General features: G+C 45.1%; 1 pseudogene across 1 annotated transcript in view; it reads right to left on the reverse strand.

Moving 5' to 3' along the window:
- LOC308172464 (arf-GAP domain and FG repeat-containing protein 1-like) overlaps positions 1 to 23,410 on the reverse strand; it is a 40,422-nt pseudogene that overhangs the window by 7,606 nt on the left and 9,406 nt on the right. The window contains exons 4-16 of the transcript in view: positions 22,315 to 22,435; positions 22,064 to 22,139; positions 21,498 to 21,570; positions 19,141 to 19,251; positions 18,513 to 18,606; positions 17,864 to 17,936; positions 17,337 to 17,485; positions 9,051 to 9,085; positions 6,313 to 6,406; positions 4,340 to 4,455; positions 3,117 to 3,279; positions 2,506 to 2,677; positions 1,788 to 1,904 (exon numbers count right to left, since the gene is read on the reverse strand). The product of the transcript in view is annotated as an arf-GAP domain and FG repeat-containing protein 1-like (transcript). The remainder of the gene's footprint in view (positions 1 to 1,787; positions 1,905 to 2,505; positions 2,678 to 3,116; positions 3,280 to 4,339; positions 4,456 to 6,312; positions 6,407 to 9,050; positions 9,086 to 17,336; positions 17,486 to 17,863; positions 17,937 to 18,512; positions 18,607 to 19,140; positions 19,252 to 21,497; positions 21,571 to 22,063; positions 22,140 to 22,314; positions 22,436 to 23,410) is intronic.

Here is a 23,410-nt window from a genome sequence, read left to right on the forward strand (position 1 = left end):
GACACAGCCTCTACCTCCTGAGACACAGCCTCTACCTCCTGAGACACAGCCTCTACCTCCTGAGACACAGCCTCTACCTCCTGAGACACAGCCTCTACCTCCTGAGACACAGCCTCCACCTCCTGAGACACAGCCTCTACCTCCTGAGACACAGCCTCTACCTCCTGAGACAGCCTCTACCTCCTGAGACACCGCCTCTACCTCCTGAGCCACAGCCTCTACCTCCTGAGACACAGCCTCTACCTCCTGAGACACAGCCTCTACCTCCTGAGACACAGCCTCTACCTCCTGAGACACAGCCTCCACCTCCTGAGACACAGCCTCTACCTCCTGAGACACAGCCTCTACCTCCTGAGACACAGCCTCTACCTCCTGAGACACAACCTCTACCTCCTGAGACACAGCCTCCACCTCCTGAGACACAGCCTCTACCTCCTGAGCCCCTATCTGATCCTGTAGAGTTACTCTGGGAGGACCCGAAGGATCCACAGTCAGTGCTACAGGATTTGGGGAAACTAAATTGGCATTAGCTAGTTCCCCCGAAGTGTTACCTGCATGTGAGAAGAGAGCTGACAGAGAGAACCGTGAGAGGGCTGCAGTGTGTGTGTCCATGTGCTGCAGCACCACAACACCTATGGGGAATGTGTGTCAAGGAAACGCAGGTAGCTGCAGTGGCTCAGAATCTGGGGCGTGGCTGAAACTACTACACAACACTAGGACACCTGCATCATCTTCAGAGGACAGTACAGTACCATCGTTCATCAGGAACAGCTTCACCTCCTGCACAGAATCCCTATGAGCTATGGATCAATGTGAGCGCATATGAATGAAGTGACTTGGCTATCTGCAATATGAACTGTCTGTCTGTCTCAGGGTAGGATGAGGAGCCTTGTCTATCTGTCTGTCTGTCTGTCTGCGCAGATGTAACTGAATATTCCTGAAAAAGGGTCATATGCCGATTAAGGTGTTTACATGTCACAATATTCCGATTCAAACAGGCCTAGGCCAGGGGTCTTAATCTGAATATCCCCTATGCCAGGGGTCTTAAAATGAATATTAATCTTAATCCAATTGTGTACGTGTTTACATGACTCTTGCCCAATCGGAATATTGAGCAGTATTCCGCTTAATACAGGAATATGGTGTGCATGTAAACACAGTCGATGACACAGTAGGCAACAGAAACACGGGGAGAGAGAGAAACAATAGATCCTCTCTCTCTCTCGCCGTTTCTCCTGCCCTGAAGGCAGCCTGCCAGAGCTTCTCATCCCTTTTCATTGAGCGGGCTACAAGTAACTAACCCTACTCATCCATATGGAGAGATTCATCTGATCTCAGACTCAAATGATTTCCAATACTTATGTTTCCACGATTATGATTCCACCCATGTATAGCGTGATACTAATGTGCTTGTAGGTGACAACAATATTTAATAATAATATCAGTAATTCAGGCCCCCGGTTCTTAAGTGATAAAGTGTGTGTGTTTTGTGTGTGTGTTTGTGTGTGTGTGTGTGTGTGTGTGTGTGTGTGTGTGTGTGCCAGCCAATTAAATATAGATCATAGACCAACGTGGACAAATAATGCATGAAAAGTGCACATAATAATGGCTGTGAGTGAGAAGTGTGCGAGTGTGGCGAGAGACAGAGAGAGGGAGAGAGAGACAGAGAGAGACAGAGAGAGGGAGAGAGAGACAGAGAGAGAGAGAGAAAGAGACAGAGAGAGGGAGAGTGAGACAGAGAGAGGGAGAGAGAGACACGCAACACAGGTGAACAGAGGATGATCTACCTGTGTGAGATGGCTGGAAGGGAGTCTGGGGCGCGGAGCAGGGGAAAGGTGGACCTGAGCTCTCAAACGCGTCAAAGTTTGCAAAGTCTGAGTTTGGAGCGTTTGTGTTTTGAGCAGCTGGAGGTCAGGGGTCAGGAGGGTCAAACACATAAACCAAAAAGGAAACAATGGGTGAGATGAGTCATGATCACACACAACAAAAGGAATGAGAGATCGTACTGAACACACAGAGATATGGACTGAAGGAGCTAACGACAGACCGTATGACAATAATGTACATGATGATGGTAATGACAATAATATACATGATGATGATGATGATGATGATGTAATGATGATAATATGATGATGATGATGTAATGATGATAATATACATGATGATGATGATGATGATGATGTAATGACGATAATATACATGATGATGATGATGATGATGGTGATGATGATGATGATGATGGTAATGACACTAATATACATGATGATGATGATGATGATGATGATGATGATGATGATGATGATGGTGATGATGATGATGATGATGATGATGGTAATGACACTAACATACATGATAATGCGCGTGTGCGTGTGTGGCAACGCTTTACGATCATCACTGATTTCCATAAAGGAAGATGAAACTGTTCTCATATTTAAGAGTTGGGTGGGTGGTCCTGACCATGGTCCATTTCAGGGACCAGTGGCGCAGTGCGCAAGTCCTTACCTGGGTGGCTGTTGAAATGTGCAAAGTTTGCAAAGTTGGGTGCAGAGCCTGCAGCAGTCTGAGAGGGCGGGGCAGCGAAGATATCCCCGCCCAGGTCGCTGAGGAGGTCAAACTTCTTCTCCTGAAACTGCTGGCTCATCTGGAGGGCCTGGGCACGCCCCATCACCGGAGACTGAGAGAGAGAGAACAGTGTTACACCCTGCCAACACCCAGCCAACACCCTGCCAACACCCTGCCAACACCCTGCCAACACCCTGCCAACATTTAAACAGGCCCTCAAAACCCACCTCTTCAAGCTCGCCTTCACCAGTTAACCCTCTCCCCCTCTCCTTCACCAGTTAACCCTCTCCCCCTCTCCCTTTCCCATGTGTCCCCAGCACTATCTTATTAGGCCCCTATACTTTATTTTATTTATTTTTGGTTTATTTTTAGTTTTACTACTTTTCAGTTTGTAAAGCGTCTTTGAGTGTCTAGAAAAGCGCTATATTGTGGCTCTGTTGAGGTGCAGGGGGGTGGGGCTCTGTTGAGGTGCAGGGGGGTGGTGGGGGTGGGCTCTGTTGAGGTGCAGGGTGGTGGGGGCTCTGTTGATGTGCAGGGGGGCGGGGTCCTACCTGACTGGGCGTGGCTCTGTTGAGGTGCAGGGGGGGGGCAGAGTCCCCCAGCAGGGTCCTGAGGGGCCGGACCTCGGGGGTACTGCTGGTGCTGCTGGCTGACGACCCAGAGATGGAGGCATGGACGGAGGCTACCACCCTGGCCTGCTCTGGAGGAACAAACCTGAACAGAGAGAGAGAGAGAGAGAGAGAGAGAGAGAGAGAGAGAGAGAGAGAGAGAGAGATTGCTTTATTGTCTGTCACAGAGTGACAGAAATTCTCCTTTGACAGGCTTTGTGCAGTTCATGAATACGGTATCCACATTCAAAACACACATAGGTCACATACATACAATAAAAACAGACAGATATAACAGTGTTTATAAAATGTAGTGCCTATTTAAAAAGCCTAGTCATTTAAAAAATAATAGTAAAAAAAACAGTATTATGATTAAAAAATCTAAAATGCTAAAATGTTGTGGTTTAAAAGAAAAACAGTGTGCTTCCTATTTTAAAATGTGTTTTTCCGGGCCAGTGGAGTTCTATAACGGTGGCCTGATGGAAGTGGCTGAAATGATTGGTGGAGGGGGTGAGAGGGGTCCTGTGTGATTTGTGTGGCTTTCCTGATTAGTGACCGGTTGTAGATTTCAGACAGGGGAGTTTGAGGTGAGCCGATAATTTTACTTAGAGACAGAGAGAGAGAGAGAGAGAGAGAGAGAGAGAGAGAGAGAGAGAGAGAGAGAGAGAGAGAGAGAGAGAGAGAAAGAGAGACAGAGAGAGAGAGACAGAGAGAGAGAGAGAGAGACACAGAGAGAGAGACAGAGAGAGAGAGAGAGAGAGAGAGACAGAGAGAGAGACAGAGACAGAGAGAGAGAGAGAGAGAGAGACACAGAGAAAGAGACAGAGACAGAGAGAGAGACAGAGAGAGAGAGACAGAGAGAGAGAGAGAGAGAGAGAGAGAGAGACAGAGAGATCTTTATTTAGTCAGGATAGTGCACATAATGAACAGTCACTTATACAAAGTATGGTGACAGTAAATATGCCGGATTTAGCTGTGAGCTAATTTGCATCCGTAGTCTACATGTGAGTGTTGTAGTGATGCAAAGTGTCTCGCTTGAGGGTTGGACTGCAGTGAGCTGTTAAAGTATTCTCAGGAAAAGAGAGGGAGGGAGAGAACATTACAGAAGCTGTTACTGGACAAGCATGGATAATTCTTATTCCAGTCACCTGAGTGCAGTCACTTACCATCTCTTCTTCTCGTATTTCTCTTGAAGGAACTCTTTCACTTTCTGTGGTTCTTTAAAGTCGGGTATAGAGGCGGTTCTATCGTCGTACAGTCCCAGCCATATCTGTTTGCACACCTATAAGAGACGGGGGACGGGGGGACGGGACAAAGGAATAAGAGACAGGTCAATTTGATGATGTCATTCAACTTCCCTACCCCTAACCATCTCCCCTAACCCTGCCACCCCCTCCCCCCTGGACATTGCTGTGTTAATTGTTCCCTGTGCCTGTTCGTTAACTCTGTGTTCTATGTGCTCATGTTATCTGTTGCTGGTTGTTTCTGTGTTTTCAGTTTCCCCCCATATTGTCAGCGTCTTTGAGCCCCGGAAAAGTGCCATATAAACACAATGAATTATTATTATTATTATTAACTTTAAAGTGAAAAAAACAAAACATGAAAGACTTCAACACCTAGAGGCCAGGAGAGCATTAGAATGTGGCACTTTCTGGAACATTCCAGGGTTTCTTTGGACTTCTGAGATTGGGAGCAGCTACACCTCAGTGCTAAAAAGACATATGGGAAACACAGACACTGAACTGTCTCTTCAACCACTAATGCCTTCATGGCCGACATGAATACACCTCCAAACTCCGCGACCACATCCCAGTCGCCGGCGCTAAGCCCCTCGGGATGGACTTGCCAAGGCTATCCTGGGTGAGGCTCAATCGTCTCCGGACCGGCGTCGGGCGTTTCCGCTCATCAATGCACAGATGGGGCTTGGCCCCAAATGCATCGTGCGAGTGTGGCGCAGAGGACCAAACCGCAGACCATATTATCCTGGATTGCCCGGTGTACCACCCACCCAACGGGATGCATGGTCTGTCGGTATTAGATGACGAGACGATGACGTGGCTTCTGGAGGGGTGTCCAGAAATATAGCCCGGGTGAGCCCCTCAACCAGGTCTCGGGGTGGTAAAAGGGTAGCCCCTCGGCCCCGAGCCTGGTGGAGTGGAGAGGAAAAACAACTACCCATACGCCGAAGATGAATACACCCAACAAAAAGTGCAGTATCATCAAGGATTAACACTCTAGTATACTCCAAGTTATTGCTGGAAAGCGGTGTATGTAATACAGCAAACATACAGTAGAAATGCAGCAGACATGCAGCAGAGATGCAGTAGAACTGCAGTGCCCTCTGACACACACAAACCAAACAGCATCAACAAACCCCTTGGATTTGTACCACATATATTTTCTAGTTGCACATTAACTGACATTCAAAATACAACTTGGCAGATTCAAGTGTGTGTGTGTGTGTGTGTGTGTGTGTGTGTGTGTGTGTGTGTGTGTGTGTGTGTGTGTGTGTGTGTGTGTGTGTGTGTGTGCCAGAGAGAACTAAATAAATAACATTCCCATGTGAAAGGCATGAGAGCTGGAACGGTTAGCTCATCTCTGCCTCATGGCTACACTGTGTCTGCTGCACCACACCATTCTCAGCAAACACATGAATCCTTTAAAGGATTAAGAAAACCGAGGAATGCTAAAGAAAGGGACAAGGTGAGGCTGTGCATGGGCATATAGGATAGTTTAGAACAGTACTGATAGCATGGGCATATAGGATAGTTTAGAACAGTACTGATAGCATGGGCATATAGGATAGTTTAGAACAGTACTGATAGCATAGGCATATAGGATAGTTTAGAACAGTACTGATAGCATGGGCATATAGGATAGTTTAGAACAGTACTGATAGCATGGGCATATAGGATAGTTTAGAACAGTACTGATAGCATAGGCATATAGGATAGTTTAGAACAGTACTGATAGCATAGTCCGTATGTATATAGTCCGTACTATATAGGATAGTTTAGAACTAAGAATGTGTCAAGGCAAGGATTCAGCACTCCTTGGACTGACAAGAAGGTATGTGTGAAAAGGGTGAACAGAGCCCAGGCAGGTCCATCTAGAGAGGTGGGAGTGTGGCTATGCCTACCTCATTTCCATGTTTCTGTAGGAATTCGATTTCCTGTAGCGTGAAGGTTGTCATGGAGATGGACTTCACTCTGTGGGGTGGGTTGAGCCCTCGCCTGGCACCCCCCAAGAGAGATAAAGGGGTTAACTCAATTAGAAACACACAACACATACGGTCGGTACATTCAGACAGTTCTTTTGTCACAACCATGCACCCCCCCCCCCCCCGCCCAACATTCCCACAGGGACATAAGGCTTGAACTGAAACTGTCTGTTTTTCAACATGTGATAACCTACCATTATGTTCCTATTAAAATGCCCAAAAGTTGCTGTGTTGAACTTTTTACTGCCAGCGAATGAAAATACCTGGACTTAGTTAGGAGAGAGCTAGCCAACTCTGTCCACCTACAGTAGCTAACATATAATATACAACTGTACAACAAAGGATAATATTTTCAAATAAAGACACTACTAAAAGGTCATTTACGCTCCGTTTCAGAGCTGAGCCAATTTCTAATAGACAATACATATTTGAGAAATATTATCTCAAAAACTATCAGAAGTCAGTGACACACTATCCTCCCTAGACAAAATAGACCAATGATTTTGACACAGACCAAGATAAAATTAGACAAATATTCCCCAACATTCACAGAATATTACACAATGCAAAACATTTTAATCAGATTCAATAGACTCTACACAGATTCCATTATACAAAATAGAAGGCTGTTTTGAAAAGGGACTTGAATCGCCTTGAATTGCCTATGTGTCCATTTTGCCTAGCAGACACCCGCGGTGTCTCACGCGTTCTGGCTGTGTCCGATTATCGAGAACTAAACTTTTAAAAAGGTGATCCCCCAGGTGATCCAAGATCTACACCAAACGCAACATCTGATGCCACTCAACAAAATCCTTCAGCACAAACTTTGTATGGATTCTGATAGTAACAGAGATGGACCTGTATTGAAAAACAGAATTGGTGACATATGAGAGATTTCTACCATTGTCCCCTCCGGGGGGTGTGGCCTCCTTGGAGTGGACTGCACTTACAGTATATAGCACCTTTATCCAAGGCGCTTTACAACGGCCTCTCATTCACCCATTCACACACACACATTCACACACCAATGGCGGCCAAGCTACGATGCAAGGCTCCGGCCCGCTCACTGGGAGCAATTTTGGGGTTCAGTGTCTTGCCCAAGGACACCTCGACATGTGGCCAGCCGGGGCTCGAACCGCCGATCTGCCAACCTTGCGATGATTAGACGCCGGCTCTACCTCCTGAGACACAGCCGCCCCAGTGACGCTGTACTGTAGCAGAGAAGATCCAGATATCCAACTTTCTTTTCAGACTGGGACACGTGCTGAGTAATGTGTCACCACAGCAGATCTAGGACAAGGACAGCAGAGTGTCACCAGGACTCCAAAGAGGAGGAGGAGGAGGAGGAGAGGAGGAGGAGGAGGAGGAGGAGGAGGAGGAGGAGGAGGAGGAGGAGAGGAGCGAGAGAGCAAGCAGCAAGCAGTTCTACTCCTGGTTAATGAACCCAGGTTCCCCACCCACTGCAAGACTAGGAGAGCTCACTGAGCTTATAGAAATAAAAACCCCACGATAAGTATTAGATCTGGGAGTCGATATGTTCAAGCAAGGCTACGTCATCATGTGTCGGTTGGGCTCTGTGTCTGCAAAATAACCCTGCTTGCACTAGCGCAACGGGTGTTCGACTACGAAGGTCTGAAAGTGTATTCTTTCGAGTGTGTGGGGGTTCTCTTGCGGTGTGTGAGCGATGTGTGTGTGTGTGTGTGTGTTAGGAGGACTGTTTCCTGCCTCGATTTCCGCCCTTTCTGTGCAGGGCTCTGCTCCCCTGAGGTTGGGAAACAGCTTTTTCAGACACAGGCAGAAACCTCTCATACTCATTCACATCCACCTCATACTATCATCCATGGCCTGTTCAAGCCTATCCCCCCTGATGTTGAAGGGAGTCCACATTCAGCTCATTTCAAATCAATTAGAAGAATAACTATACATGCCATCGATTGGCATGCACAAACTTAGGCCTAAGTTTACCAGACACATGATTATATCAGTGCAGCTATATCAACCAGGCTGTTTGGCTACACACACACACACACACACACACACACACACACACACACACACACACACAGACACACTGACACACAGACACACAGACACACAGACACACACACACACAGACACACAGACACACAGACACACACACACTGACACACTGACACACAGACACACAGACACACAGACACACAGACACACAGACACACAGACACACAGACACACTGACACACACACACACACACACACACACAACACCTGGAAGCTCAATAGAAAAATTAGTCTCTAGAAGAACAGGTGAAACTGTATCTGAGCCATGTCACCTGAGCCTCCGAGTTATGGTAATAAGTTTCCTTGTTAGCTTTCCTCTAGCCACACAGAGGCACACACACATAAGCATACAGTACACGTGTGTGTCCGCACACACACACAAACACACGATCAAACACACACATGATATAGGCTAGAGATATCACACATTTGTGTGAGGAATTTGGGGACAGCATCTGAAATCATCTCATTGGTAATAATTGGGAAAAGCTATACAACCAAAGATGCTGTAGCCTAAGACTAGACCGGGCTGCTCTTGCACAGTGAATAATTAAGCCGTACGCACTCTTTGAGTCCCACCCAACAGTCTTCCACCGTCAACATAACAGTCATCCAACCGTTGTCCCCGCCACATCCTGTCACAGATGAACGTCTGACACAGTGATGAGGACAGCTTTAGGAGCGTATCAAGATCCAAGTCGATTTATGTTAAAGACCAGACCAATACCTGGTGATGATATACATGACGTAGCCTAATTGTGGCTAGGCTATTTGTTCAGAATGGACAGAATTTATTTAACCCTCCTAACAAACCCGGCTACTGTAGTTCATCATGTGAACATGTTGCGTGCGCTGGTTTTGTGTGAGTGGCGTATACATACACAGTGCCGTGAGTAAGTAACGGGACAGTGGAGCATTTCAGTGAAACAATTAGGCTACTATGACGTTAAAGTAGAGATGCTCAGCTTTTATTTGAGGGTATTTGTGTACAACATTGGTTTCACCATTTAGAAATGACGCCCTGCTCCCCTCTGGCAGGAGGGTGCGGTCTCTAAAAACTGTGAAGGCGCGACACGCACACAGCTTTTTCCCCACAGCCATCCGGCTCCTAAATGCTGCTGCCCCCCCCCCCCCCCCACCTGACCTGACCCCTATCTATCTACCCTCCCTCCACCCCCACCCAGAGAGCTTTGGACTGTCTGGACATGAACACTTGAACACTTGATCTTTGCACTTCTTATATTTATATTAATTATGACTCTTGCACTATGATGTTGGTTTGCACTGTCTTGTCCTGTTTTGCACCTGTACTGCTGTAAACCGTGCTCCACTGTCCCAAACCAAATTCCTAACATGTTTACATGGCAATAAAGTCTTCTGGTTCTGACAACACTTTTTATACATAGTCCCCCTAGTTCAGGGGATCAAAGTTACCGGGACAATTGGCTTGACGGGTGTTTCTGGTGAGTCAGATGTGTTCCATCACATCATGTGTGCAGCATAAGAGAGCTGTCCATGTCTAGTATTGATTCTAGACTTTGTGTTTGCCTTTGGAGTAACTCTGTTATTGCTGTCTGTCAACATGGGGAGTAGGGATGCTCCGATACTGATACCAGCACTCGTACCCGACGCTGCGCTCGTGTACTCGTACTCCGATACATCCGCTCCCGACACCACTACAACGGCAATGTAACATAACCTCTCTAGCAGGTAGGTAGAGGAGGAGGGGCGATGTCAGCAGTATGGAGTTATTTTAGGATAAGCGACGATGACGATGACAAAAGTAGAGCAACTGCACACTGTTCTCTGCTGGGTTCTGTATGTGTGACAGCAGCTGGTGAAAGCAGGAAGAAAGTCGGCGACCGACCAAAATGTTCAAACCTTTATTCTGAAAAATAAGAAAATAAATGTCAGCGTCGTTGAAAATCAATGACACACTCGCTAGTCGAGCCAAAATATTGCAATGTGATGCATTCGGTGAGTAACCAAACATAACAGTCATCCAACCGTTGTGTGTCCCTAACATTCTGTCACAGATGGATGTCTGACACAGGAACTAGGACAGGTTTAGGAGCATATTCGGTTGTTAAGTCTGACGTCACGCAAAAATTCCCCACACCAGAGTACTAAAGAGGTAGAATGACAGCTCAATCGTTTTTTTTGACTGGGATCTATTCATACAACAAGGGACACAGCACTTTCCCGTTTTTCCCATAATTTGTCAGCGTCTTTGAGCCTCGGAAAAGCGCTATACAAATATAATTAAACCTTGGACCCAGAAACACGTCACGACTTAACAACCAAATTGAGATCCAAGTCAAGTCATGTTGAATGAATGAATGGTCTTTATTGTCATTGCTACAGTACAGGTACCAAACAACGAAATTTAGGAGGGGTGGCTCCCCTGGTGCTAGGAAACAAAACTAAACAAAAAAAAACACAAGGGAAGGAGCTGGTTTACATAAATAAAGGCTATGTACACTATCCACTATACTGTACAGATAGACGACTAGGGTTGTCATATTGCACATAGTGTTATTGCACATTCATTTGAAGTGTCGCAGTTTGCAGGCTAGAAATGTACATATTTGTGCCTCAGCACTACACCTGATTTTTTCAGTCCAGCAGCTGCCATCAATCCGTCCAGACTGTCCAGGGCCCAGAACCTAGGTCTTTGCTGTGTTCAGGGCCTGGATGGCCCTGGGGTAGAAGCTGTGCTTCAGTCTGTTTGTCCTTGCGGCCATGGTCCTGTACCGCCTTTTCGAGGGCAGCCGGGTAAAGTGTTTGTACCCAGGGTGGGTTGGGTCTCTGGAGATCTTGGAGGCCTTCCTGAGACAGCGTGTGTTGTACAGCTCTTCCAGAGAGGGGAGGGGGGCGCCGGTGATCTTCTGGGCTGTTCTCACGACTCTCTGTAGCGCATTTCTCTCCGCGGTTGTGCAGCTGGAGAACCAGTTGCAGATGCCGTAGGTGAGGATGCTCTCCACCGCGCCGCGGTAGTAGGCCACCATTATCTCCTGCTTGATGTGTTCCTTCCTGAGGACTCTCAGGATGTAGAGCCGCTGTTGTGCCTTCTTGATGGTGGCTCTTGTGTTGTTCTTCCAGGACAGGTCATCCTGTATGTGCACCCCCCAGGAATCGCAGGGTTGAGACTCTCTCCACGCTCTCTCCATCGATGAGCAGGGGCTGGATCTCGGACTTTTTCCTCCTGAAGTCCACGATGATTTCCTGGGTCTTTGACTTGTTCAGCAGCAGGTTGTTAACCTTGCACAGCTTGCTCAGTTGCTCTACCTCATCCCTGTACGCCGCCTCGTCCCCCCCCCCGAGATGCAGCCCACCACGGGGGTGTCGTCTGCAAACTTTACGATGGAGTTGCTGGGGTGGACGGGGGTGAAGTCGTAGGTGTAGAGGTTGTAGAGGATGGGGCTTAGCACGCAGCCCTGGGGGGACCCAGTGCTGAGTCTGAGGGCTGTGGAGGTGTGGGAGCCCACCCGCACCCTCTGGGGGCGGTCGGTCAGGAAGTCCTTGATCCATGCACATATAGAGTGTGATAGACCCAGGTCTAGTAGTTCGGTCACTAGCCTGTCTGGAAGGATGGTGTTGAAGGCAGAGCTGAAGTCCACAAAGAGCAGACCAATACCTGTTGAATCAAGGATAGTTACTCTATGATTAAATAACAGTCTACACTGAACAAAATATAAATGAAACACTTTTCATGAGTTGAAAAGACCTACGATTTTTTCTATGTACACAAAAGGCTTATTTCTCTCAAATTGTGTTCACAAAAATGGCATATTTTAGAGTGGCCTTTTTTTCGTTTATTATGTGTGTAGAAAAAGTCTTAGGTCTTTGATTTCAACTTGTGAAAAATTGGAGCAAAAACCCCAAAAGTGTTGCATTTATATTTCTGTTCAGTGTAGTAGCCAAATGGGTCATGTGGTAAAGTGCCATTCTTATATTATTTGGGAAGAACGCTGCAATGTATAAAACATGTTTTTTATTTAAAAATATTTAAACCAATATGTAGGCCTACACAAATACCATCAAATGCAAGTTGGGAATCTACATTTTAACCTCATAGTAACTATAACTATTTAAAATACAACGTTTTGGAGTATAGAGCCAAAAGAAGAAGAAAATGCTTCACTGTCCTATATTACTGACACAGGGCAGTGTGTGTGACTGCTCAGGGCCTGGGGGGGTGAAAGATCCAGTCACAGAGTGAACTAGGTCAGATACAGGGAGAGCTCCAGACACCTCCTCCAAGCGCAACACTTTAAGGGTGTGTTCTCACTAGAACATTTGCTTCACTTGAAACGGAGTTTAGGATAAAGTTTGCTTTGCTCTGCGTCGTTTGGAGCTGTGAGAACGCGCATTCGAAGTCGCTCCCGCAGCAAAGAACCAACGGATGCTCTGCTTGAAAAGGGTGGTTTCGCTTCGGTTAGAAACGACACATCCATCACTTTGCTTCGCTTCGCTTTTGGTGAGAACGCTGCCCGAGGCTGAGATAAGAGAGGGATGAACGGGCAATTTTCTATTTTTCTGACCAATCAACTACCACGTCTGTTGCTTCGATTGCGTATGTTACTTCGTTTACATGAAGGGCTGTGAGAACGCAAATCAGAGAAATAATTTATGCAACAATGTTGCTAACTCATCCACTTGCTCCGGGTCCTGATTCAGACTTTCACGTGAGAACATGACCTTAATGTTTTTGCCATCATTACAGATATTTTATTGCTTTTTCTGCAAAATTTGACATGAGGGTTGGGCGCTAATACCATATACCATGGCATTTGAAAATAGCAACAGTGTCCATTTCAATACAGTCATAAAAAAAACTGATGTGTGCGCAATATATATCATAAATGCCTTAAGAGTGTTTACTAGCAATAGTAATAGCATAATAACAATATAGGCTACTTATATGCCAGCTCCAGGTTACTAGGCTTTCCTTCCACTGCTCCATACGCTAGCATAGAAAGCTTTTTTATGTAATCACGTTTCCCTAAAACTAAAATATCTGCCCCAAATTAAAATTAAAATATGCCTGCAGAAAGAGTGGGGTGTTAGGTATCATGACATGTTCAGTTTGAAACTATCTCTTCTGGTTGTTACAATGAGTGAAGTGGATTTCCATCCTGTAACAGAATGATGGTAACAGAATGACTACATGCTTCCCTACAGAAACGCATCATTGAGGCCTCCTGTCATTGGTGTACATGATGATGTAGGGGAAATAAAACAGGGAAACAAAGGTAGGAATATACAATAGCTATCATTAAGGTAATAATGTAAAGGGAATTGAGGAAAAAACCCACAAAACAAGAGAAAAATACATTTGTTTGTACATTGATTAAAATGTATTACATTCTTGTTGTGGTTTAGGGTTTGCAGTATATTTTTCTTCATTACAACAATACAATAGCCTAGTATACTTTTGGCAACACAACAATTAATAATAAACAACAAGTAGGCTCTTCAGGCTACACCTTAACTGTTCCTCCTGAGACATAACCACCCCCCAGCACTGCGTCTCCTGAGACACCCGCTTTTCCCCTATACTATGCCTCCTAAGACTTCTACTGCCCCCCTTGTACTGTCTCTCCAGTGTTAAATAAAATAATAAAATGGTAATAATAATAATAATAATAATAATAATTCACGACAACTGCCAGTGGCCCCTGGCCTGAGCTGGATTACTCTTCCTGCTAGAACTGGTGAATTGATGATTCACTTCCTTAGTCAAAATTGATTGTAAGTCGGTTTGGAATAAGGCGTCTGCTAAATGCCAAAAATGTAAATGTGAAATGGCCTATGTCTCATACTGACACCCAACCTGCTCTGTGCCTCTGCACAATACAGTATGCTCTTTCACCATGAAGATAAAAATCCCTTGATGTCATTTTTGCACAAGTGTGCAACATGTATGTCATCATTCTCAACGGAAGTTCTAGGCCTATAGCTCCATAGCTGTGTGATTTGCTGGCTATGAGATGAGGGTGTTGATGCAGTGCTTGGTGAGCATGGTGTTGCAGTGTTCTGTAACTACTGCTACATGACACCCAGTTTTTCCGGCTGTCCCTGTGGAAGAACCTCTTTGGAACCCTGAGAACCCTTAGGACCATGGAGAACCCTTTGAGAAGTTTCTCCCACAGGGACAGTCGAAGAACCCTTCCAGGTTCTGTACGACCTGTACAATAAGTTAATGTAGCCAATTACATTTCAGTGAGTCATCCCATTACCATATCATTTGGTCATTCTGTTACCGATTTGTTAACAGAATTATCAGTTTTAATCACTTAAACTACTAATTTCCCACCTCGAAAAAACTGACAATGGTGAATGTCCTTCATCATAGAATCTTAGAAAAACATATTCGGTTATGATGACAAAAAACCCCACAAGAGCATCATGACATAGATTAAAGATAGTTTTCATTCTCAAATGTCATTGAGGACAATTTGTTTCCACTTTCCACTTTCCAGTGTTGAGGGACAAATCCGACGATTATAATCTCAGTGGAAATAAAACCCCTGTCAAACTTGAATCCATATTCCCTTGCTACACAGTCTCAACTAGCAGTATGCAGGAGCTGTCTGTGTCTAGCCTACTGACAAAATGTGTTTTTAATCATTTAAATCAGTGATTTCTTTAGTTGCTTGATAGCTAGTGACAGTGTTCTGACCCACTGCTTGGTCCTGGGCCAGTTGACCAGCTGAGATCAAACACATTCAGCCTTCTATTGTCCTGCCTGGGTACAGTGACACTTCTGTCTGCTAGTTAGCATATCAGCCCAATAGAGCTCTCAGGTCTTGTGCTAGCATATCAGCCCAATAGAGCTCTCAGGTCTTCTGCTAGCATATCAGCCCAATAGAGCTCTCAGGTCTTCTGCTAGCATATCAGCACAGTAGAGCTCTCAGGTCTTCCGCTAGCATATCAGCCCAATAGAGCTCTCAGGTCTTTTGCTAGCATATCAGCCCAATAGAGCTCTCAGGTCTTCTGCTAGCATATCAGCCCAATAGAGCTCTCAGGTCTTCTGCTAGCATATCAGCCCAATAGAGCTCTCAGGTCTTCTGCTAGCATATCAGCCCAGTAGAGTTCTCAGGTCTTCTGCTAGCATATCAGCCCAATAGAGCTCTCAGGTCTTCTGCTAGCATATCAGCCCCATAGAGCTCTCAGGTCTTCTGCTAGCATATCAGCCCAATAGAGCTCTCGGGTCTTCTGCTAGCATATCAGCCCAATAGAGCTCTCAGGTCTTTTGCTAGCATATCAGCCCAATAGAGCTCTCAGGTCTTCTGCTAGCATATCAGCCCAATAGAGCTCTCAGGTCTTCTGCTAGCATATCAGCCCAATAGAGCTCTCAGGTCTTTTGCTAGCATATCAGCCCAATAGAGCTCTCAGGTCTTCTGCTAGCATATCAGCCCAATAGAGCTCTCAGGTCTTCTGCTAGCATATCAGCCCAATAGAGCTCTCAGGTCTTCTGCTAGCATATCAGCCCAATAGAGCTCTCAGGTCTTCTGCTAGCATATCAGCCCAGTAGAGCTCTCAGGTCTTCCGCTAGCATATCAGCCCAATAGAGCTCTCAGGTCTTGCTAGCATATCAGCCCAATAGAGCTCTCAGGTCTTCTGCTAGCATATCAGCCCAATAGAGCTCTCAGGTCTTCTGCTAGCATATCAGCCCAATAGAGCTCTCAGGTCTTCTGCTAGCATATCAGCCCAGTAGAGTTCTCAGGTCTTCTGCTAGCATATCAGCCCAATAGAGCTCTCAGGTCTTCTGCTAGCTTATCAGCCCCATAGAGCTCTCAGGTCTTCTGCTAGCATATCAGCCCAATAGAGCTCTCGGGTCTTCTGCTAGCATATCAGCCCAATAGAGCTCTCAGGTCTTTTGCTAGCATATCAGCCCAATAGAGCTCTCAGGTCTTCTGCTAGCATATCAGCCCAATAGAGCTCTCAGGTCTTCTGCTAGCATATCAGCCCAATAGAGCTCTCAGGTCTTTTGCTAGCATATCAGCCCAATAGAGCTCTCAGGTCTTCTGCTAGCATATCAGCCCAATAGAGCTCTCAGGTCTTCTGCTAGCATATCAGCCCAATAGAGCTCTCAGGTCTTCTGCTAGCATATCAGCCCAATAGAGTTCTCAGGTCTTCTGACGCTGGTTTTCTCTGTGTACCACATGTACAAAAGAAGAGGTTTGGTGAAGCTGCATTCTCATTTCATGCACCCAGATTGTATCTCCCTGCCAGTTTACATTAGGGATGCAACCTCTCTCAATAATCTGGATGAATCATGGGTCGTATATCAACAAACAAACCAACGTGGGGAACAGTGGTGGAATAACGTTGTAGCTCGATGCACTCGTCTTGCAATACTGTTGTTGAAGTGTGCATTGTCGGTGCTGTGTTAGTTGGTGTGTTATTGTAAGTGTACAGCTAAACTAGCTAGCTACATTGACATTGGGAATGCAGTTGAAGAAGTGATTCTGCATGCATGCAGGGTCATCATCAAAATGTCAACTATGGCAATGCATTTTAACATGCAAATAGATATGGATATAGATAGGAACTACATATCAGCAGCAATACTTTTGGAAAATATGATTTGAGCCTAGCTGAACACATCCCATATGCCAACAAAAACAAACTATACAGTATAATAACTCCTTATTTTGTTGGCAATGAAGAGGTGCAAATAAGCGTATTTTGTAGTTTTTGTCTGAGAAATAGTCCTAATCCTGCAATCTCATTCTGTATATTTTTTTGGGTGAGTCCAGTATCGTTAATCGTATTGAATCGTGAGTTGAGTGCATTGTTACATCCCTACTAAAAACTAATGTTCATTGATTGATGGTCGTAATGAAAACAAATGCAGTCATAGTCAACAGAAATAAATAATTTACCCCTCTCACGCCAGAGCCCCTCCTCTCTCTGTCCTTCTCCACCCCCATGTCTACGTCGACCTCAGAGTCTCCCCCCTTCTCTCCCCCCTCCCTGCTGCTCTTCTTCCTGAGGACAGCACACTGTTGCCATAGTGACAGGAGGTCAGGGTGGAGGTGAGCTGTGTTAGGGAAGAGGGTAAGGAGGGGTGGGGGTGGGGGCAAAGAGAAGATAAGCAAACTTATCTTATCTTAATCGTAGTGATCTACGTATGTGATAGCTCTCTCTAAAAACGCCACAAGGGTTGTCTATCTATCCATCTATCCATCCATCCACCCATCCGTCCAATCGTCCCTTCCTGGGTCCATCTATCCATCATGGACTGAACTGCATGCTTCCTCCCTAGACCACTGATGTCCACCAACTCACAATATATCATCATTATCATCTGCGGTGGCATATATACGCTGGGAAAGAGCCATTATGTCTACCTCTGGGTACGCTGAAACGTCGAACCTTGTCATCCAAGTTTCTCTCAGCAGAGGTATGAGATACTCACGGCAGGCGGGGGCGCTGAAGAGCTCTCCGGGGGCGACCGTGGACCGGGAGGCGGGGTCTATCAGCACCTTGGACTGGGAGAGAGAGACAGCAACACTAGGCAAAGAGGTCAACTACACTTCCTCAAGCACGGATCACCAATAGGCGGCCCGCAGGCCAGATCCGGCCACTCTATAATGTGCAGCTTTATCACACAGCACAATGCCACAGATGTCGCCAGTCTTGAGGGAGCGTGCAATTGGCATGCTGACTCCAGGAATGTCCACCAGAGCTGTTGCCGGTGAATTGAAAATTAATTTCTCTACCATAAACCATCTCCAAAGTCGTTTCCAATTCCAATTCTCGGACACACCTTTGGAGACGGCTTATGGTAAAGAAATTAACATTCAATTCACGGGCAACAGCCCTGGTGGACATTCCTGCCAATTGCACGCTCCCTCAAAACCTGTGACAGCTGTGGCATTATGCTATGTGATAAAACAGCACATTTTAGAGTGGCCTTTTATTGTGACCAGCCTACTGAACAGTACTTCCTTAAAACAAAACAAAAAAATCTATTTAGATACCCAGACAAAGATACTTGACTGATTTGAAGAATCAATTCTTCAATGAATTCCTCTGGTGCCTGGTAGGAGGGTGGGTGGTCTTACCAGGGGCATGGTCTCAGCAAGAAGGTCCTTGATCTGCAACTGCTTTGCCTCCATGGAGATCTGCGTGTGAGGGTCGGTGAAAACAAGCTGTCGCCTGCGACCCGGTCTCTTAGGAGAGGGGACAACTTCGGGGAGCTTGCCGCTAACACTGGCACCAATATATATAATACTGTGTCGAAAATATTGTACTGAAACGGCTATTCGAGTGTTGTATGTAGGTCTTCCTTTAAACATTTTAACTACTGCTTTCTGGGCAGTTAAGCCTTTTGGCACTTTATTTTGTATGAATGATGGCAGACACACATGGACAAGTTGCAGTCAGTGCGTGTGTATGTTAGAGACACTAAGCTAAGAGTAACCTTAGATAGTCTATTAGGCTAGGCTGATGACTGTAACTGAATGTAACTGTCTCCATTTCTCACACACACACACACACACACACACACAAGCACACACACACACACACACACACACACACACAAGCACAAACAAACACACCTCTCCACAAGAGCTCTCCGGCGCTCTCTCTGGCGCTCTCTCTGGCGCTCTCTCTGGCGTTCTCTCTGGCGTTCTCTCCGGCGCTCTCTCTGGCGCTCTCTCCGGTGTTCTCTCTGTCCCCTTCTCTGACTCTTCCTCTCTCTCTGAGGAGTACGGGGCCTCTAGTGGCATCTCCACGGGCTGGCCCGTTTCCTTGTCCAGCAGCCACACACTGTCCCCCACCACCACTGTGTCCTTCAGCCTGGACATACACGTACACATGCACATGCACGTGCACGCACACACACACACACACACACACACACACACAATGGTGGGTACTATCTTAATAACCATCTAGCTTCCTCATTTATTGTAATCAGAAAACACACACAACAAAAATTAAGAAAAAAAAGAAGACAGTTCAAGGTGCCTAGCTGGACTTGAACAGTGACCACAGCCCTTGTGGCAGTAAGATCAGCCTGTGAAAGGGTCCCAGGGGACTTACTGGTCAATAGATGTCATGGCTCCCTCCTGGTCCCTTGTTCTCTCCCTCTCTCTCCCTTTCCCTCTCCTCAATCTCTGTGTCTGTCACACACACACACACACACACACACACACACACACACAGACACCTTTTCACTCCTTTCACGCTAACAAATGTCCATATCGATCGCCTGTCATTACTTAGAGAATCCTACTATCCTCTCTCATCTCTCTTACCCCCGTAGAATTGGTCTTGCTGCCCCAGAAGCAAGTCGATCTCTCTGCCTGTGGCTTCAGGTAGCTCCGCTCCCTCAAACTGATGGAGAGAGACAGGGAGAGAGAGATAAGTAACCATAAAAAACCCAGCTCAACACTCTTGTCTTGAGCCATTCAGTGGGGAACAGTATTCTTACGTCAACATCAATGAAATACAACATCAAAATATAAAACACAATTTTGGATAAAAACAGTGCTAATAACTGAGTGAATCTTGATTTATCAGCACAGTCTATGGCGGTGGTGGGTAAGGCTAAAACGTTCATCCTATGTTATTTGGCATTCAGGAGACCTGTAAAGAATGGGATGGGTAATGTTTTGTATCTTGCTGTTCTTGTTTTGGGGATCTGGAGTTGGGTACTGTTTCTGGTTTGGCGATTTGATATTTGGGCTCTGGTAGGTGGCAGCCAGGTTCTGAAGGGGGAATTCAGAAGACCCAATGCAAAGTCCTTGCACAGTGTATTTCTTCTGTCTTAAGTATGTTGCATCAGGTAAGGGACTACTGTTGTTATCAGGCCAAGAACCCACAGGTCTGAAAAAAAAAGCAATATCCTAAAATGTTGGCTACCGCGAATACTTGAAATTGCCTATTTGGGAGTGCAATTATTCACATTATGATTTTATTACTAGTGACTAGTAGTGACCACTACTAGACCACATATGTGACATGTTATAATGCTTTGATCCTCATATGTAATGATCAGACTTTTCTTTAGAAAAATGTGAATACAATTCCTCGTTGTTGAAAAATAAATGACACATCACTAGTCAACTAACGCAGCTTGTTTTGTGAGCCTGCTAAGTATTGTCATAGTTAACTCGGTAGCAGTGGGGATTACTCACCGAATCCATTGCGTTGCAGTATTTTGGCTTGACTAGCGAATTTGTGTTGTGATTCTCAACAATGTTGAAACGTAGTTCCGTGTTTCAAAAGAAAAGTCAGAACATTTTGACTGGTCGCCGATATGAGGACCAAAGCATTAGAATGTGTCACATAAAGTTGCTGGTGAAAAGGTCTGTATGTCGGCGATTCTCACGTCACGCAAATGACCTTTTTTTAATATATATAAATGTGAAGTGTTGAAGTGTTGAAGAGCCCACTCGATATAATAATAATAATAATAATAATAATAATAATAATAATAATAATAATAACTTGCTTTAATCATTATATAATCATAATTTAATTATTGAGTCATTTAAAGGCAATATTTAAAAGATGGGTTTTTAGTCTTGACTTGAAAATATTTGCTGAGGTTATAACAAACAACAGTTTGTTACTTATGATTTGTGAATTGTATTCACTACATCATCTGCCATGGACTACTAGGTAAGTGATAGATGGCTTGTAAACAAACTTACGTTTTAGGACGTGTGCAAAAGCAAGGACTGTGTGATCATCTAATTATGTGGAGTTATGTGTCTTTAGCATGTTGATGTTCAATCAGCATGTTGTGATGTGATGCTACAAATGCAATTAGGTGTTCATAGTGATGTTCCTTGCTAGCTACTAGCAACTGTTTTGCGTGTGTTTTGATTCAGAGCGTCTTTCTCCGGTATTTGGTTTGAGGGGTACCAACATTCAAATAAGCATATCTTCTTCAACTAGATTTCAGATGTCAATGTATGACACATCGTTTGAAAGCTTACAATCTGCACTTTCATAATATGGAAAAACAGTTCAAACGAATGAATTTCAAAATGACAATTTTCGATGCTAATCCAAGAACCCTCTCCCAGGCCCACGCCTTCACCTGAGTGGTCACCATGACCGGCTCCGTCTCTTTCAGGGTGATGGCTTCTGGCGTGGATTTAAAACCTGAGGTGAGAGGGACATAGAGACAAGAGAAGGAAAAGAAAAAAAGGAGAGTGGAGGAAAAGTACCAACGTTAGAGGCGCTGATCTCTTGGTGAAGATTTGTCATCTGATCTCAATAACAGACTATGTTTTAGCCCTGTCCGGAAGCAACGGTGTGCCCTTGAAACTCAGATCTTTAGAGGATTGTACAAGTGGAAGCAATATACCTATTCCATTCTGTCACATCCACACGTGCTTATATTAGGGGGGGGCAACTCTAACATGTCTTATTATCTTTCTAGCGGAAACTTCTGGTGAGTATTTTGACCTTATTCCCACTTTCTGTTTCAGTCTGTGTCATTTTTTTTGCAACTCGAGAAAGAAGCTTCTTGTATGAATGAATGAATGAATGAATGAATGAATGAATGGACTTTATTGTCATTGCTACAGTACAGGTACCAAACAACGTACCTGTAGAGTTGCAACTAGTAGAGGTTGGCTATGAATTGACTCACCCTCCCCCTCCGATGCGGTTCTGGAACTGACCACTGGAGAGCGCTGTGTAGTCACAGCCGCCATAATCTGCCATGGCTGGGGAAGTAACAGAATCGCCATAAAACAAGGTCAATCAATGTACCACCTTTTCTGTGTGCTAAGCCTTAGAATAATGCTTTGTAAATACATTTGATGAATCAACAGAGAATTTGAATTCTAACTCTAATTAAAGTAGAGGAAATGTTTTGTTGTTGGTTAACGTTGAAAGTACCTGAGGGATCCTGTAGGGACTGGGGAGCTGGTCTCCTGAGCCCATCACACCAAAGAAGGGGTCTGGAGCCCCCTCAGCCTCCTCCAGAAGGAACAGGGAATCAGCCACGTTCAGGGCTAGTCTGGGACACAAAAGGGCCAATGTTAAATGCAAAATGGCTGCTATGCATTGCCCAGGTGGGTCTGACACATAGGCAGGGAGTGGGGTGAGATGTCCTCATACTAGAGCATAAGTGTAAGCATAGTTACAAGCTTATGTTTGAGTTTATGGTTAGACCGAGGCTACAGGTAGGGTTATAGGCTGCTCATCCGGTTAGACTGAAACGTTATCCCTAACCAAACATAAACTTACTGTATACCTAACCACAACCTTTACCCTGAAGATAACAATTTCTTACAGTAAGCGTGTTGTGTTTCTGGGTTACGGGACTGATCTTTATTTATGATGGGGGTGTTACACGGATGGATTTAACCTCAAAAATACCAAAATTGACGACCCTCCCCTTACGCAAAATATATTTTCGCATAGCCCTCGAATACTTGAAAAACATACATTGGCTCTCCCCCTACAAAGATGAATGATTAAAACACAGTGGTGTTGCCACACGCTGTAAACATTTCAAGGCAAATTAAACTATATATTTAGTAATGATAGAGTAACTACTTTTGATCGACAACACTATTGTTATTAAAACTAAAGCAAAAGTGAAAGCGTTATGATGTTCCTCTGTGAATTTTGACAAGAATAAACGTGAGTCGGGTTGTGATCATGCAACCCAGCTCCATACTGTTCAAGAGTCCTGGGGAGAACCCTGCTGTCCATAGTGCCGTCATTTCAGCTAAACAGCTATTACAGAATCATTGGCGATTCATAATCTATATTTTGTACATTTCATGCAATTCCACAGCAACATTTATAAACACTGGAGAAAAACCTGCCATCCTGCATCAATTTAGTGCCATACCAAGGGCCTATATTTCACTTTGAAAGAGTCAGTGTTGCACACAAGATCTTTCTAGATCGATCAAGTGTTTCATAGGCACTACTACACACATGAAATTAACATAGTACATGTTGTTTTTGATTAAATAATTTT

This window comes from Nansenia antarctica, assembly GCF_963989245.1.
Source record: "Nansenia antarctica genome assembly, chromosome: 17".
NCBI lineage: Eukaryota > Metazoa > Chordata > Actinopteri > Argentiniformes > Microstomatidae > Nansenia > Nansenia antarctica.